Below are 15,695 nucleotides of genomic sequence, written 5' to 3' on the forward strand. Positions count from 1 at the left end.
CCTGGAGTGATCACCAAACAAACAAACAAATAAACAAATAAAAACAAAGTGATAGAACTAAAAACCAGTAAAAGGGGTGAAGTTGATTCATATAAACATTCAATTACAGAGCCTCACAATACAGGAAGCAATTAAGTGACAGAACTGAAGGGAAGAACAGACAAATCCATAATTCTGGATGGCTATTTTAATAATCTTTTCCCAGTAATATATCTATGGATTCAACACAATCCAAATCAGAATCTGAGTCAGGTTTTCTGTAGAATTGATAAGCTGATTTAAAAATTTATAGACATGCAAAGAAACTAGAATAGTCAAAATAATCTCAAAAAAGAAGAAAGTTGAGGGCTTACACTATCAATTTTTAAAACTTAAAAATCTATATTAATCAAAGTATGTAGTATTGGCATAAGGATAGACAAATAGATCAATGAGACAGAGTAGTCTTCAGAAATAGAACCAGACTCATATGATCAAAAAATTTTTTGACAGTAATAATGGCAATGTGGTTAGTGAAAATCAGCAAAGAAAAACCTTTCAACAAATGGTGCTGTAACAACTAGATATTCATATGCAAAAATTAACCTCAAGTCATTTCTTGTCACATAGATAAATATTAATTTGGGATAGAACATAGACTGAAAGATAAAAATTAACACTACAAAGCTCTTGGGAGAAAATACAGGACAATATCTTGACCACTTCCAAGTGAGCAAAGTCTTCTTAGAACACCAAAAGCACCAATGATAATTATTTTAATTGATAAACTGGACTTCATCAACATTAAAACTTTTTGCTTATCAAAAGACATCACTAAGAAAGTGAATCGGCCAGCCACAGTTTAGCAGAAATTATTCATAGTGCATAATTGACAAAGGATTTGTATCTTAATTGTAAATAAGCCTACAACTCAATAATAAAAACAAATAACTGAATTTAAAATGGCCAAAAGCCTTCAAAAGAAGACATAATGAAAGGCTGAAAAGCATGTAAAAAAGTGTTTAACATCTGTAGCAATCAGGGGGATGCAAATTAAACCACAATGACATACTCTTACACAACCACTAGAATGACTAACAGTAAATATAAACTACTGATGACGTTTTAGAGAGAACTTTCACATACTGCTGGTGAGAGTAAAAAACTGTAGTATTACTTTGAAGAATTTCAATAGTTTCTCACAAAGTTAAATATGCTCTTACCTTATGAACAAATAATTCCACCACTAGGTATTTACCTAAGGGAAATAAAACATATACATTCTCCAAAGACTTATATGTACTAGAGTAATTATAGAAGCTTTATTCATAGTATTCTCAAATGGGAAACAACCCAAATCATTTTCAATAGTATAATGGATAAATAATTGCCATATATTCACTGGAGTACTATTTAGCAATTTAAAATAACGAGTTACTGATACAACAGCATGGATGAATCTGAAACCGTAATGCTGAATGAGAGAAGAAAGACACAAAAGAATATATACGGTATGATTCCATTTATAAAGTAGCAGAAATACCAATATTAGTCTGTTGTGATAGAAATCAGAGGAGAAATTGCTTCTGGGAGGTTGAGACGAAGCACAGGGAAACTTTCTGGGGTGAAAGAAATATCCTATATCTTAATATGTCTGTGGGTTACTGTGGTATATGCACTTTTCAAACTGCACATTTCTGGTCTGTACATTTCATAGCAAATAAATTCTACCTCCACTAAAATAGAAAAATGAAAAGCAAAATGAAGTTAGGAGGGATTATAGACATTTGTAAATTCACATTAATTCTTGTAAATGGATATATTAGCCATAGAATCTTCTCATTAAAAAAAAATGAAAAAAGGATCACAGAGAGACAGACAGATGGATAAGTCAGGCAAGAAGATCCAACATGGTTATAATAATCTTACTTGTAGAAGAAAAATAAAACAAAGAAATAGACTTAATATTTAAATTTATAATTCAAGAAAATTTTCCTTACAAAAAAGCCATGGATGAACATACTGAAAGGATTTACCATATACGTGGGAAAATTGGCCAAAAATGATCAATTCCAAGACATAGCCTAGTAAAAAATGTTACTGTTTTGAGATAAAATAGGAAAATTTCTATGGCTTCCAAAACAAAAACTGTTTCTTACGAAGGAAAGAAAATAATCTTGGCATCAGGTAATATTCTATAATCACATTTGACTTGAACAAATGGAAAGACATCATAAATATGTCAATTCTCCCTATGTTAATATATAAATTTAATAGTTTAATATAATCTTAATAAAAACACCAAGATGTCTTTTTTTGTTGTTGGTGGTGAAGATGATAATAAAGTTAATATGGGAAAATAATTAAGGAAGAATAGCCAGAAAAAAAAAAACCTATAAAAGAAGAGCCAAAGACTGGGGAGGGGCTGGTCTGATAAGATATTATCACTTACTAAAAAGCCTCTTTAATTATATTGTGTGGATTTGACACCAAAATAGACAGACTGATGGCACACTACAGAAAGTCCAGAAATAGATGAAGTACATATGAAAAGTTGGCATATGGTAAATGTGACACCTCAAATCTTTGGAGAAACATTGACTTTTCAGTAAATGGCACTGGGGCAACCTAGGAGCTAAGGAAAAAGACAAAATTTGACGCCAAACCCTGAGTGAACCTGAGAACTACATACAAAAGTGGAGAATATTATAATTGAGATGTGAGGAGGGCCTTTTTAAACAGGTCTCAAAATCCAAAAGCAATAAAATAATTATTGATAAATCTGGTTATATAAAAAGTTTGGATGGCACCAAGATCATAAGCAAAGTCGAAAAAATGTCTATCACAAAATTTTTCCCTGATTTATAAAATTACTTTTAATTAAGATGAATTCTGGAGTGCTGGTAATACTCTGTTTCTTGATCCAGGTAATGCTATGTGTGTGTTCAGTTTGTGCAGATTCATCAAGTTATATACATAAAACATGTATTTTTCTGATAACTGGGCAAAAGACATAAAAAATCGTTCTTTGCGTTGGTTTTGTAATTATAAGAACTTATTAAGTAAGACGCTTAACTCATTAATTTTCAACCTTTTCTTCATTCTTATTCAAGAAGTAATGGCTATAGATTCCTTATTTTATACTGCCTCAGCTACATATTATGTTTTGAAATGTAGTATTTCTTTTACTATTTAGTCAAATTTTCTCAATTTTATTTTTATTTCTTCCTTAACCCATGAGTTATTTGAAAGTGTATTCTTTATTTTTTATGCATGTATTTTTCTAGTTATCTTTTTATTGATTTTGACTTACCTGGATGGTAGTTAGAGAATTTTGTTTGTATGGCATCTTAGGAAATTCTTTTGAGAGTTAATTTATAGTTTGAAACATGGTCCATTCTTATTAACCATCAATTTATGCTTTAATACAATATTTATTCTCCAATTGTCCGGTGCCATGTTCTGTGTATTTCTATTAGTTTGTGTTTTTAAATGTGTTGCTTTCATCTTCACTGATTTTTTGAGTCTGATTAATCACTTGATTACTGAGGTATGTATGGTATATTCTTCTTTTTGAAATTTTATTCTATTGTAGTGAGAATTCTTAATATGAGATATACCCTTTTAACAAATTTTTAAGTGTACAATACAGTGTCATTGACTAGAGGTACAATGTTGTACATCAGATCTCTAGAGCTTATTCATTTTGCTTAACTGAAACTTTGTGCCCATCGATTAGTAACTCCCCATTCTCTGCTCTCTCAGCCCCTGGCAAACCCCATTCCACTCTTTGATTGTATGAATTTGACTGTTTTAGAAACCTCATGTCAGTGGAATCATGCAGTATTTGTGTTTCTGTGACTGGTTTATTTCACTTAACATAATGTCCTCAAGGTTCATCCATGTTTATACATATTGCAGAATTTTCTTCTTATGTAAAGATAAATGGTATTCCATTTTGTGTGTGTGTGTGTGTGTGTGTGTGTGTTTCTTTATCCATTCATCTGTCCATGGACAGCTGGGTTGTTTCCACATCTTGGCTATTGTGAATAGTGCTGCAATGAACATGGAAGGGCTGACTTCAATTCTTTTGGGTAAATACCCAGAAGTAGGATTGCTGGATCATATGGTAGTTTTATTTTCAATTTTTGAGGAATCTCCATATTGTTTTCCATAGTGGCTGCACCATTTTTCATTCACAAAAACAGTATACAAATGTTCCAATTTCTCCACATCCTTGCCAGTACTTATTGTGTTTTGTTTTTTGATAATAGCCATCGTGACAGGTGTGAGGTGATATCTCATTGTGGTTTTGATTATATTCTTCTGCTACACTGATGGGTATATCAGTTCTCTGTGTAGTTCCATTGATTTTTGTTTCCTATATTTGAGGCTAAGTTAATATTGTCTTTCTCAGGAGATTTGTTTAAATTTTTAGAAATCATCTTGGTCATGTTTTATAGTATCATGTTTATTTTTATTTTCTAAAAATATTTTCAATTTTTTATTTCTTGAAACATACTAAGCGTACAAATTTTATAATTCTGTGTATGATAATTATAATACCTTAGGCCATTCTTTATGCTGCTGTTTTTGTTCTTTATGTATTCTTATTTATTTTTCACTCTTTCTTTGAGAGAAGAATTGTACTTTCTTTCTTGCAGATACATGAAACAATAACCACCAAAACAGGTTTTGTATAAATTCTTGGCTGGAGGTGTTCTGGACACATATGTGTGACTCTGCCCTCAAATTCTCATAAAATCTGGCTAACAGGGGAATTCTTATCCCCCCTCTACCCAACACCAAGTTAGAGTCTGGCAAATTTCTTGCTCTGACTTTTTTCTCTCATTCACCTAAACACTGAGGGAATAGGCCTTTGAGGTCCCAGCTTTACACAGACACTTTTTAGTTGATTGTTAATTTTTAGATAAACCTGGGTTTCTTCCCCTGTTCTCCATACTGCATGTAAGTGTGGAAATAAAAACTATGGTTCATCAAGATTAATGAATCCAGGATAAATTCAGCAATTGCTTGCCTTTTTGGATTCCTGCTTTCACTAAATAGCTGGTTTTGAAGAACTTTTTAATCTTCTTGCCAATAAAGGGATTTGTTTAAATTATGACTATATGTGCATGTATGCACGTGTGCATGTGTGTATTTATGTGTGCATATACATATACGTGTATGTCTCCACTATTTTGGTTATTTTTCCACCATGAGTTTTTAAAAATATCTAGGCTATCATTCTGTCAGGAAGAGTGTGCCTTCTTACTTTAATTCCAGTCATATGTCAAATTTTAATATATGTATGGATTTATTTTAATACTACCTATTTTTTCCTTATTTAATTTATCCATACCTCATATTTAATCACTATATTTTGTAGTATGAATTAATATCAGGTTATCTGATTCTAATACTTTGTATTTCTCCTATAAAATGATCTTAGTTATATTTGGCCTTTGCTGTTTCATATCAATATTAGGGTCAGCTTGTCAAGTTCCACAAAAATTTTGTTGCTATTTGATTAGTGGTGTTTAAGAAGGGTATCAAGTTTTACATATTAATCTTATTCACTAAAATTGGTTCTACTATTTTGCTGGTAGATATATAAATAATCAATAACCTCTAAATAAGGAGAGTAAATATCAATCTTGGAAAAGTCTTGTTTTACTATATTGACTGGTAAAAATATCTGTTTGTACTGTATTAATGATGGATTCTGAGGCTAGACTCTTAGATATTCTAATTTCCTGGATCTTATCCCAAATGTGAAAAAACAAAACCCAAAACACTGGAAGGTCATAATGGGCCAGAAGAAATGATTTGAAACTATTGAACACTTGAAAAAAAGGGTACCCTAGTCTTGTTCTTCACTATATTAAACATAATTCTAAAGCTTGGTCTTTGAGTTTGATGATATCTGTAGGTTTTTGATAGAAATGCATAATCAGGCTGCTTTTGAAATTTTCTCTTTGTCTCTGGCTTAAAAGGTTTTACTACAGTTTCCTAGGTTTGGCTGCCTTTGAATTCATCTTGCTTTGCTTTTACAGAGTTTCTTGAACCTATGGCTTGGTGTCCCAAGTCTGTTTTAGAAATTTCTTAGCTGTTATATATTCAAATACTGTCTCACTACCCTTCATCTTTCTGGTTCTTTAATTACATGTTCATTAGAACTTTTCACTGTGTCCCATATATTTTTTAATACTCTTTTCTGAATTTTCCATGTTTACTCTCTCTGTGCCCCAAACTAATTTATCTACAGATTTACTTTCCAATTCACTAGTTCTCTATTCTGCTGTTAAATCCATCTTCTGAGCTCTTAATTTCTGTAAATTATTTTCTCAGTTCTGAAACTTCCTTTGATTCTTTTTAATAGATTCCAGTTTTCTGGTAAGTTTTTGCATCTATTTCTCTATTTTCTTAATTATATTCATTAAAGTTTTTAAAGTGTCCTTGTTTGATGTTATAATAGCTATATCACTTGTGAGTTTATTTCTGTTGTCTATTTTTGGTCATTGGTTCTTGTTCATGCTTGGTTATTTTTGATTGAATGCTGGGCAATGCTTATGAACTATATTAGAGGCCTTGGATGATGTTATCGTCTTACAAAGAGGATTTAATATCTTTCTGTTAGGCAGTTAGAATACAAGACAATTATCATAATCTAATTGAAGCTGAGTTTCAGACCTTGTTAGGCCTGGTCTGTTTTTGGTTTGACCTTAATCCTGGGAGATGCACTGAGATTTCGTTTTTACTTTGTTTCAGACTTGGTGGAAGTTGGTAAGCTAGTCTTAGAATGATAGTTTAATAATTCTCCTTAGAAATACAAAGTTTGGTTTTATTTGTGTTGATCATGGTCTCTGAGGCTATGATTCATAATTATTTATAGTCTTCTATAACTCTGTGGGCCATATACAAACAAACAAACAAACAAAACAATACTGGAAGCCCATAATGACCATGAAGAAATGCCTCTGAAACTCTGAACACTTGGAATTTATGGACTGACAGTGTAATAATTTTGATGGTGAGGAACCAAGCTGACCATTACTTCTTATATCCAGATTCACTATTTTTTTTTTCTTTTTTGGCTAGTGGAAATGTTAATTAAATATATGAGAGTGACATTACAGTAAGATTAATGATTTAATTATATATGATAAAGTTTTGGGGCAACATCGATGTCCAATTTAAGTAACTTTCCACTGACAAAATTTAGGATGCTCTCATTTGCTACACATTTACACATTTCTGAAGTTACTAGTTTATCTTTTGACTCTCAGAGAGAGCTTCTTATGAAGATCCATTTCAGTGTTTTTCAAGAGCATATAATCTGGATATGACCCTTCACCAGCTAAATATCCAGAGGGCTATAAAGCACATTTGTGTTTGCCTTTTTGTTTGTTTGTTTCCTTTAAGTTTTAATGGTTTTGCCACAGGCCTGATCTAGGCAATCTTTGTCAGCCACGAAATTGCTGTTGTGTTTCCCCTATAATATGAATATTTGACTCTAGGCATGCATGCAGTCTGGTTATGGTTAATTTCAGAGTCTGATTACTGAAGAATCTCTGCCCTAGTGTGGCATAGAGTCTCTTCTCACGAATTCTCAAACACTTGTTTCACAAAACTTCCAAGAATGAGGACAAACCTCAAGCCAGATGGCTGAAGAAAAATAGGGGAGGTTAAATGATAGACACCAACATGCATTCCGGGAAAACAGCTATGGCTGGGCTGGTGTGTTAAGGTGGTGAGATACTTAGAAAATAAAATATGTCAAATCCCTGATTTTAACCAGCTGCTCACCATCTCCAGATGGATGGAAAGAGTTCAATTTCCCCCTTGTCCTCTGTGACAAACAATACATTATTATAAATTAACGTTTTTTCTGAAATGTGCATAACAGCTGCAGGTTGGCTGCAATAGTGAAGAGCATACGAAAAAAAAAAACCTGATGTGACGCTTTCAAAACAGAGGGAATTGTCAGGCTCCACGAACTAGAGACAGTTCAAGTTGGCTGTGTCTTGTGAGCTGCCTGTTATGTCTCCTTCCCTTCTCAGAATCTGTTGCTAAATCCTTGTGTCTGTAGGGAGATTTTTCCTGTTACTCTTAGCTTATAATCTTTCTCCTCAAGATATTGTATTCACTCCGTTTTGGAGAACATAGTTTGCAACAAGCTGTAAGGGAGAAACTCAGAGAGGGCTTTTTTTTTTTTTTCCTCCATGAGCTGTAATCTCTTCTTTTGTTAATTTCCAAACTCCTTCACTATTTGTACTTGAAAAAACAGTCACACGAACAAATGAGTTACAGCGTGTTTTCCTGTTCTTGGGAAAAAAACCTTACCTATTATGGTATGAATTAATTTCTTTTTTTTTCACTTTAAAAAGGCAAGCTTCTGAGATGAGTTCTTGCTGGGAATAAGCTGAAAGTCTAATTCTTGTTTCATATTTGCATGAACCATAGAGAGAATAGAGTTATCCCTTTGAAATCACTTTCTACTTGGATCTGTCTGGGATAAATGGACATGATTTAGAGAGCCAGAGATACTCGATGACTTTCAGATGCACTGCATGACTTTCCCAAGCAATTGCACTGACTAGATAGAACCCATGGATTCCCTCTTTTATGGGTTCTCAATCCAAGGTCATTGTTTGCTTCCTTTTAGCTCTTTATTTTAATTCCAGAGAAGCTACAAATGAGAAACCCAATCCGTGTAATGGCTCTGAACGTGGTCACCATGCCCATTTTGCTTTTAAAGTAAATAGATGTTCTCTCCCCATTCTATTGTGGGATTAAGCTGTCCTAGGTTTAGGGAGATAATTTCTCTAGGGCAAAGACATTTAACCTCTTTTGTTGGTTCACCTACCCATTGAGAATGAGATGGGTGTATTCATTCTCAACCTTCTCCCCCCAAATATACATATACCCCAAATTTAGCATATGATATGCAGGGGTCGTGAATCCTCCTGATAGTTCATGTACACCAAGTAAAGAATCCCTGATTTAGAGGCATATGGAGTAGATAGATGTCCAAAGCCCAGACTTTGGAGCTAGACAGACATGATTTTGAAACTCAGTCTGACACTTAATAACTGTGGGAATTTAGACAAAATACTTAAAACCATAGTGCCTGTTTCCCCATCTATAAAATGAATACTAGAGTACATATCTAATGGATTAGTTATGGCGGATATTGAAGTGCCATATAAACCATGAGAAATGAAAACAGAAAAATCACAACTCATAATCCTGTTCTATAACTTGCAAAACAGATAAAATGACATGCAACAAAACCATCAAAACTCAAGTTGTTCAAATACCAGCTCCTTCAGGTGAGTATGTTCTGAGATTAGACCATAAAAATACTGCTTTACTGGTAACTCCACACGGACCTATGTGTTCCAAAGATAAGACCACTGACTGTTTCAGCAATTCAACTATTTATAAGTTCTGATCAGTCCCTGCCCAGGTCTTGATTAATAACTGTCCCCAAATCAGCCTACAACTCCTCTTCCCTAATTCCCCATTTTGAGACACTACGATACTTTATATGATTAGTGGGTTTCTCTAGCGGTTTTTGTATGTGGGCTTCAATAACTACTAAGAGTCCCTCGAGTACAGAAATTGCCCTTTTTTCTTTCCCTTTTGTAGTATCATCCTTCCAAGTTCAGTTTTAATTTTGGGAAAGGAAGTGTTCCCCAAAGTGTGTTGAGTTTGTTTACTATTCTCACTGTTATGCCCATTTCCAGATAAGAAAAAAAAAACAGAGCAAGACTGAGTGTGAGGCTATTGAACAGTGGATTATTAGCCACCGTTTTCTGTGAATTATTCATATATTTTCCCTATTTCTCTTGAGCTGTTGGTCTTTTTATTTCTAAGAACTTTTTATACATTAGGGAGATTAACCCATTATCTGTGATGAGTTGCAAATATTATTGTCCAGTCTGTCATTTGTCTTTTGACTCTGTTTAGAGATTTTTGTTTCGTTTAGTTTATCTTTCAAAAGAACTTACTATCATATAGATGTATGTATCAATCTGTTAATAGTTACTGCATTTTGAGCTGGAGCTACACATTTCTTTCCCATCAAAGATAAACATAAAGTTTGTTGGGAAAACAATAAGCAAATAAAAATGGTGAGGTTTTTTTTTCTTTTAAAAGAAGAGCCAGGCTTCCCTGGTGGCGCAGTGGTTGAGAATCTGCCTGCCAATGCAGGAGACACGGGTTCGAGCCCTGGTCTGGGAAGATCCCACATGCCGCGGAGCAACTGAGCCCGTGAGCCACAACTACTGAGCCTGCACATCTGGAGCCTGTGCTCCGCAACAAGAGAGGCCGCGATAGTGAGAGGCCCGCGCACCGCGATGAAGAGCGGCCCCCACTCGTCGCAACTAGAGATAAGCCCTTGCACAGAAACGAAGACCCAACACAGCCAAAAATAAATATAAATAAATAAATAAATTTATTTAAAAAAAAAAAAAAAAAAAGAAGAGCCAACAGTGGAGACTAGCACTGACAGATGTGAAAACCATTTTAAAGGTGTGGTGATGGCATATGAAGTGATAGATGGACTAGAATAAAATAGAATATAATACGAACCTGAAAACAAAAACTCATAGGAATTTACTGTTCAATACCAGTAGCATCTCAAACCAGCAGAAAAAATACGGTCTACATAAACAATGGAATTGAAACTGTCAAGTCACATCTGGAAAAATGAAAAATGGAAACTTTAGATAAATTTTTAATGGATCAAATATTTAAATATGAAAAATAGAATCCATTACAATTCTAGGAGAAAAGAGAGGAGAATTCTTTTATAAGTTTGATTTTTCTTCACCTGGCATACTGGACACATGTTAGTTGCCTTCCTCCTCACCATGATTCCATTTATATGAAATGTCCAAATTTTATAAAATATATAGATGCAGGAAGTACTTTAGTGGTTACCTGGTGCTGGAGGTGGGAACAGGGATTGACTAACTACAGATGGGCATGAGGGATAGTTTGGGGGTGATGGAAATGGCCACAGTGATGTTACAGTGACCGAATTGTACATTTAAAATGATGACTTTTGCAACATGAATGGACCTAGAGATTGTCATACTGAGTGAAGTAAGTCAGACAGAGAAAGACAAATATCATATGATATTGCTTATATGTGGAATCTAAAAAAAAAAAAAAAAGGTACAAATGAACTTATCTACAAAACAGAAATAGAGTTACAGATGTAGAAAATAAATGTATGGTTACCAGGGGCTAAGAGGTGGGGAGAGGGATAAATTGGTAGATTGACATATACACACTACTATATATAAAATTGATAACTAATAAGAACATACTGTGTAACACAGGGGACTCTACTCAATATGCTGTAATGGCCTATATGGGAAAAGAATCTAAAAAAGAGTGGATATATGTATATGTATAACTGATTCACTTTTCTGTACACCTAAAACTAAGACAACATTGTAAATCAACTATACTCCAATAAAAATTAAAAAAAAAATAAAATGATGAATTTTAGGGAATTCCCTGACAGTCCAGTGGTTAGGACTCAGCACTTTCACTGTTGAGGCCCGGGTTCAATCCCTGGTCAGGGAACTAAGATCCTGCAAGCTGTGCAGTGTGGCCAAAAACTAAAAAGATAAAAATAAATTAAAAAAATAAAATGTGGAATTTTATGCTATGCAAATTATATTTCAATTAAGCTGTTAAAATCAAGTATGGCTTAGTGGTAGACATCCTGGGCAGAATAAGCCAAGAGGTACCCTCACATCAAGGTATATCTATTCATCAAATGGCCAATTTTTCCCCAGGAATTGGATTTGGTAAGAATGGAGAGAAGTGATGAATAAAGAGGACAGAACTAGAAGAAAGGGAAGGTTGTCTTTTTTTTTTAATCTGAAGGTCTAATTTCCTTCCACTTGTTATCTTACTTCCAGCAGGTCCTGACAACCTTTATTGAAAACGGCATCGTAACTTGCTTCCACAGATGGGGACCAGCACAGCCTGTCTCATGGCTGAACAATAGCCAACATCCTTTATTGATCTCAGCCCAGTTGTTGCTCCTCTTGCTTAATTGGCTTTACATGGAAGTGCTTCAACTGAAAGCATGTCATTTTTTTACAGAATTGTGCCAGAAAATAATTAATTTCAAATACACAGCTTTTATATTTGATGCTGCAGTTCCTGTCTGAGGCAACATTTATTTATGTTCCTGTCTGAGGGAGATAACACACTAGCTGAAGGAACAAGCAAATGCACACCTCTGGGAATAGCACTGTTGTTGGTCTAACTCTCCTCTTGGCTTTCGCATTGTGCAGCTGTGGCCACCTTTGCAAAATGGTAGCAATCAACTGTACCCAGGAACTGTGGCTCTTCTTTCTTTTTTAAAAATTTAATTTATTAGCTGGTTCATAATCTGAATAGAACCCTAACAACTGTGGGAATGTTCCCATGAAATCCTACATGCAGAGGGATATTATTCGAATTCTGTGGGGATTTTCATGCCCATCTCAATGCTGGCTCTGCAAAAAAGAAAAAAAAAAACAAAAAAGGAACCATACCATTTATTCTCTTTATATCTCTCAGGAGCCTACTAATGTTTCATTTACCCCAATATGTTTCCATGTTTTATTATGCTCTCCTGGGATTCTGTTGCTATCATTTAAACTTGTGAGGACATCTCAGAGTAGCACTGCCCCAGAAGGACAAGGACTCAGCATGATAGGGTCAGAGGCACTTGGGGTATTCCAGATCGCATCTGAGTGGTGGAGGTAGGTAGCTTCAAGGAGATGTACCCTATATGGCAGCATTATCTTCTGCTGTCTCACTCTCCAGAGCTGTAGCAATATAATATTGCACACAAGAAATTTATAGGATGTTATAAACCAATGTTATCTCAATAAAAATAAATTTTATAAAATGGGAAGAAAGTTAAAGGCTTATTCAATTCGGTGACTTGTCTCTCAAGCATGTAGAATGGAGAGCTTTACAGTTACTTCTGGTTAGAACTGATCAACTATCTTGTTCCTTTGGTCAAAGTCCCCTCTCCTGGTCATCTAGCTTTCAATTTTCTCTTTTGTGACCGTAAAGTCTGCTATTGTTATTTGGCTAACACAAGCCATGTAGCCTGTGTTAAAGAATCCTTTCTATTTCTTTAAGAAAAATGTGATGCTAATAAAACTTGTCAAACTATTTTTTTGCCAGTGACATTAGCAGGGGAAAAGGATACATAGATAATTCCTGATTCCTTGAGCAATCTAATCCCATTTCAACAAATGCATTTCCTGCTTTACTCCTCCTTCCTTCCTGCTACTCTCCCTCCTTCCTTGCATATCTTTCTTCCCTCCTTCCCTTAGACAAATACAAAAAAGAAATTAAAAATCTCAACAACAAAAAGGCAAATCAGAAGAGCAATACGTAAACAAGATCACAGCGCAGGCAACCCCCATAGACCCTTATATTGTTGTTAAAACTGAACTGAAAATTTGGCTTTGTGCTTTCTAGTGGTTAGAACAAAAGAGAAGTATCGTCAGTTGTATGGGTTCCATCGACCACACAGAGAACACATATCAGTTTCGCTAGAAAAGTAAAAATATTCTTGGCATTTGTTCTGAAAGCTACCCTCTGTGGCTCTATATAGTATAGCAGCCAGGTACCATGCAGTGTATAAGGCAATGGCTTTATAATAAAATGGATGCTGGTTTTAATAACCTCGATTCTGTAACATTTCCTGGGAACACTCAGGCATGATACAAGTGTATGACTTAGTAAAAGGAGTACTTGAAAGCCTGGGCAGTTTTCTACAAACTAATGCAGGTTTCTGATTCTTTGGCTTAATGTATAGATGAAGCATGGGTTATATTGAGAAATGGATTATCTTATTGATTTTCAGACCATCTAGTATAAATATCAATTATCCTGGCAAGGTTTTGGATAAGTGTTGGGCAGCAGATAGCTCAGAGATATGTCCTCTGACAAATACCATAAAAGAGTAATTTCTCTCCTCTCCAACCTGCAACTAATTTGCCAAGGAATCCAAGTAATAAGCCTGAAATCAGAGAATGTGCTAGAGAATTATTGAATGGTAAGAATTGAAACATCATTGAAGAGTTGGATTCACCTTAGAAAATATGGGGAGATGATGAAAAAACCTCTGGATGTCTTCAGTGAATGCTGGTTGCCTCTTTTTGACAAATGAAGTTGTCTGGCTCTGCAATGTGTTCATTCATCTTGTTGGAGAGCGATTGCTGTTCGCCATTTCAGAGTCCAGGTGAACCATCTATATTCATTAAGCTTGTTGGGATGTTGAAGGGAATGAATAAATAATGCCTTCTCGTTTCACAAAGATCTGGTACCACACTTTCAATTTATCTAGAAAACCCAGGCTAATATATGCATTTCTTCTTGTCTTCTGTAACAAGTGTTCCATATGGGTCCATCCAGCTGTTTTGCTGAGATCTATTTAATAGCTTTCCATCAATAACTAATGTTGGCATTTGATTGGAGAAGTTCACTTGCAGAATATCACCAAGAGTCAGCTTTAAGGAAGCTGGAAAGTTTCCAAAATGTGGTCATGAGTTAAGGCTCATGCTCCTCTGTCTTACAGTAAACTTTACTCAACAAATGGAAGCTGCTCCCCAACTTCTTGGTGTCTAGTAGATGTCCTCTTATTCCCACCTCCTGAGCATGTAGTCAATGGTGTTTGAGACAGATTAAATGAGGATTAAAACTGAAGAATTTTATCCAGTGTGTCAGCAGAGCAAGGGAGTGAGGATGAAGTGAGGGGTGTTAGAGGCAAAGAGGTATATAGTTAAAAATATTTACTTTGTATTTTTAAATAATTTCAGACTTACAAAAAAAATGTAAAAATAGTACTAAGAACTCATGATTATCCTTTATCCATATTCCACAGCTGTTAAAATTCTAATACATTTGCTTTTTCTTTTTACTATACAAATTTGTGTTTTCCCTTTTTCCTTCTCCTTTTTCTCCTTTTTCTTCTTCTCCTTCTTCTTCTTAGTATTATTATTATCATTATTATTATTTTATGAAGACAATTTTTTAGAGTAGTTTTAGGTCCACAGCAAAACTGAGGGAAAGGTACAGACATGTACCATATACCTCCTGTTCCCCACACACGCATAGCCTCACCACTGCTAACATTTCCCAGCAGAGTGGTACACTTGTTACAATTGATGAACCTACAATGACACATCATAATCACCCAAAGTTCATAGTTTACACTATGGTTCACTCTTGGTGATGTACATTCTATGGGTTTGGACAAATGCATAGTGATATGTATTAATAATTATGGTATCAAAGAGAGTATTTTCACTGCTCTAAAAATCCTCTGTGCTCCACCTATTCATCCCTCCTACCCTCTAACCCTTGGCCATCATTGATCTTTTTACTGTCTCTATAGTTTTGCTTTCTTCAGAATGTCATATATTTAAAATCATACAGTATGTAGACTTTTCTGATTGGCTTTTTTCACTTATTTCTTTTTAATATGCATTTAATATTCCTCCATGTCTTTTTATGGCTTGATGGCTCATTTCTTTTTAGCACTGAATAATATTCCATTGTCTGGATGTACCACAGTTTACCCACCCACCTAAAGAAGAACACCTTTGTTGCTTCCAACTTTTGGCAAGTATGATAAAGCTGCTTTGAACATCTGTGTGCAAGTTTTTGTGTAGATATGT

This window comes from Eubalaena glacialis, chromosome 2 (genome assembly GCF_028564815.1).
Source record: "Eubalaena glacialis isolate mEubGla1 chromosome 2, mEubGla1.1.hap2.+ XY, whole genome shotgun sequence".
Classification (NCBI taxonomy): domain Eukaryota; kingdom Metazoa; phylum Chordata; class Mammalia; order Artiodactyla; family Balaenidae; genus Eubalaena; species Eubalaena glacialis.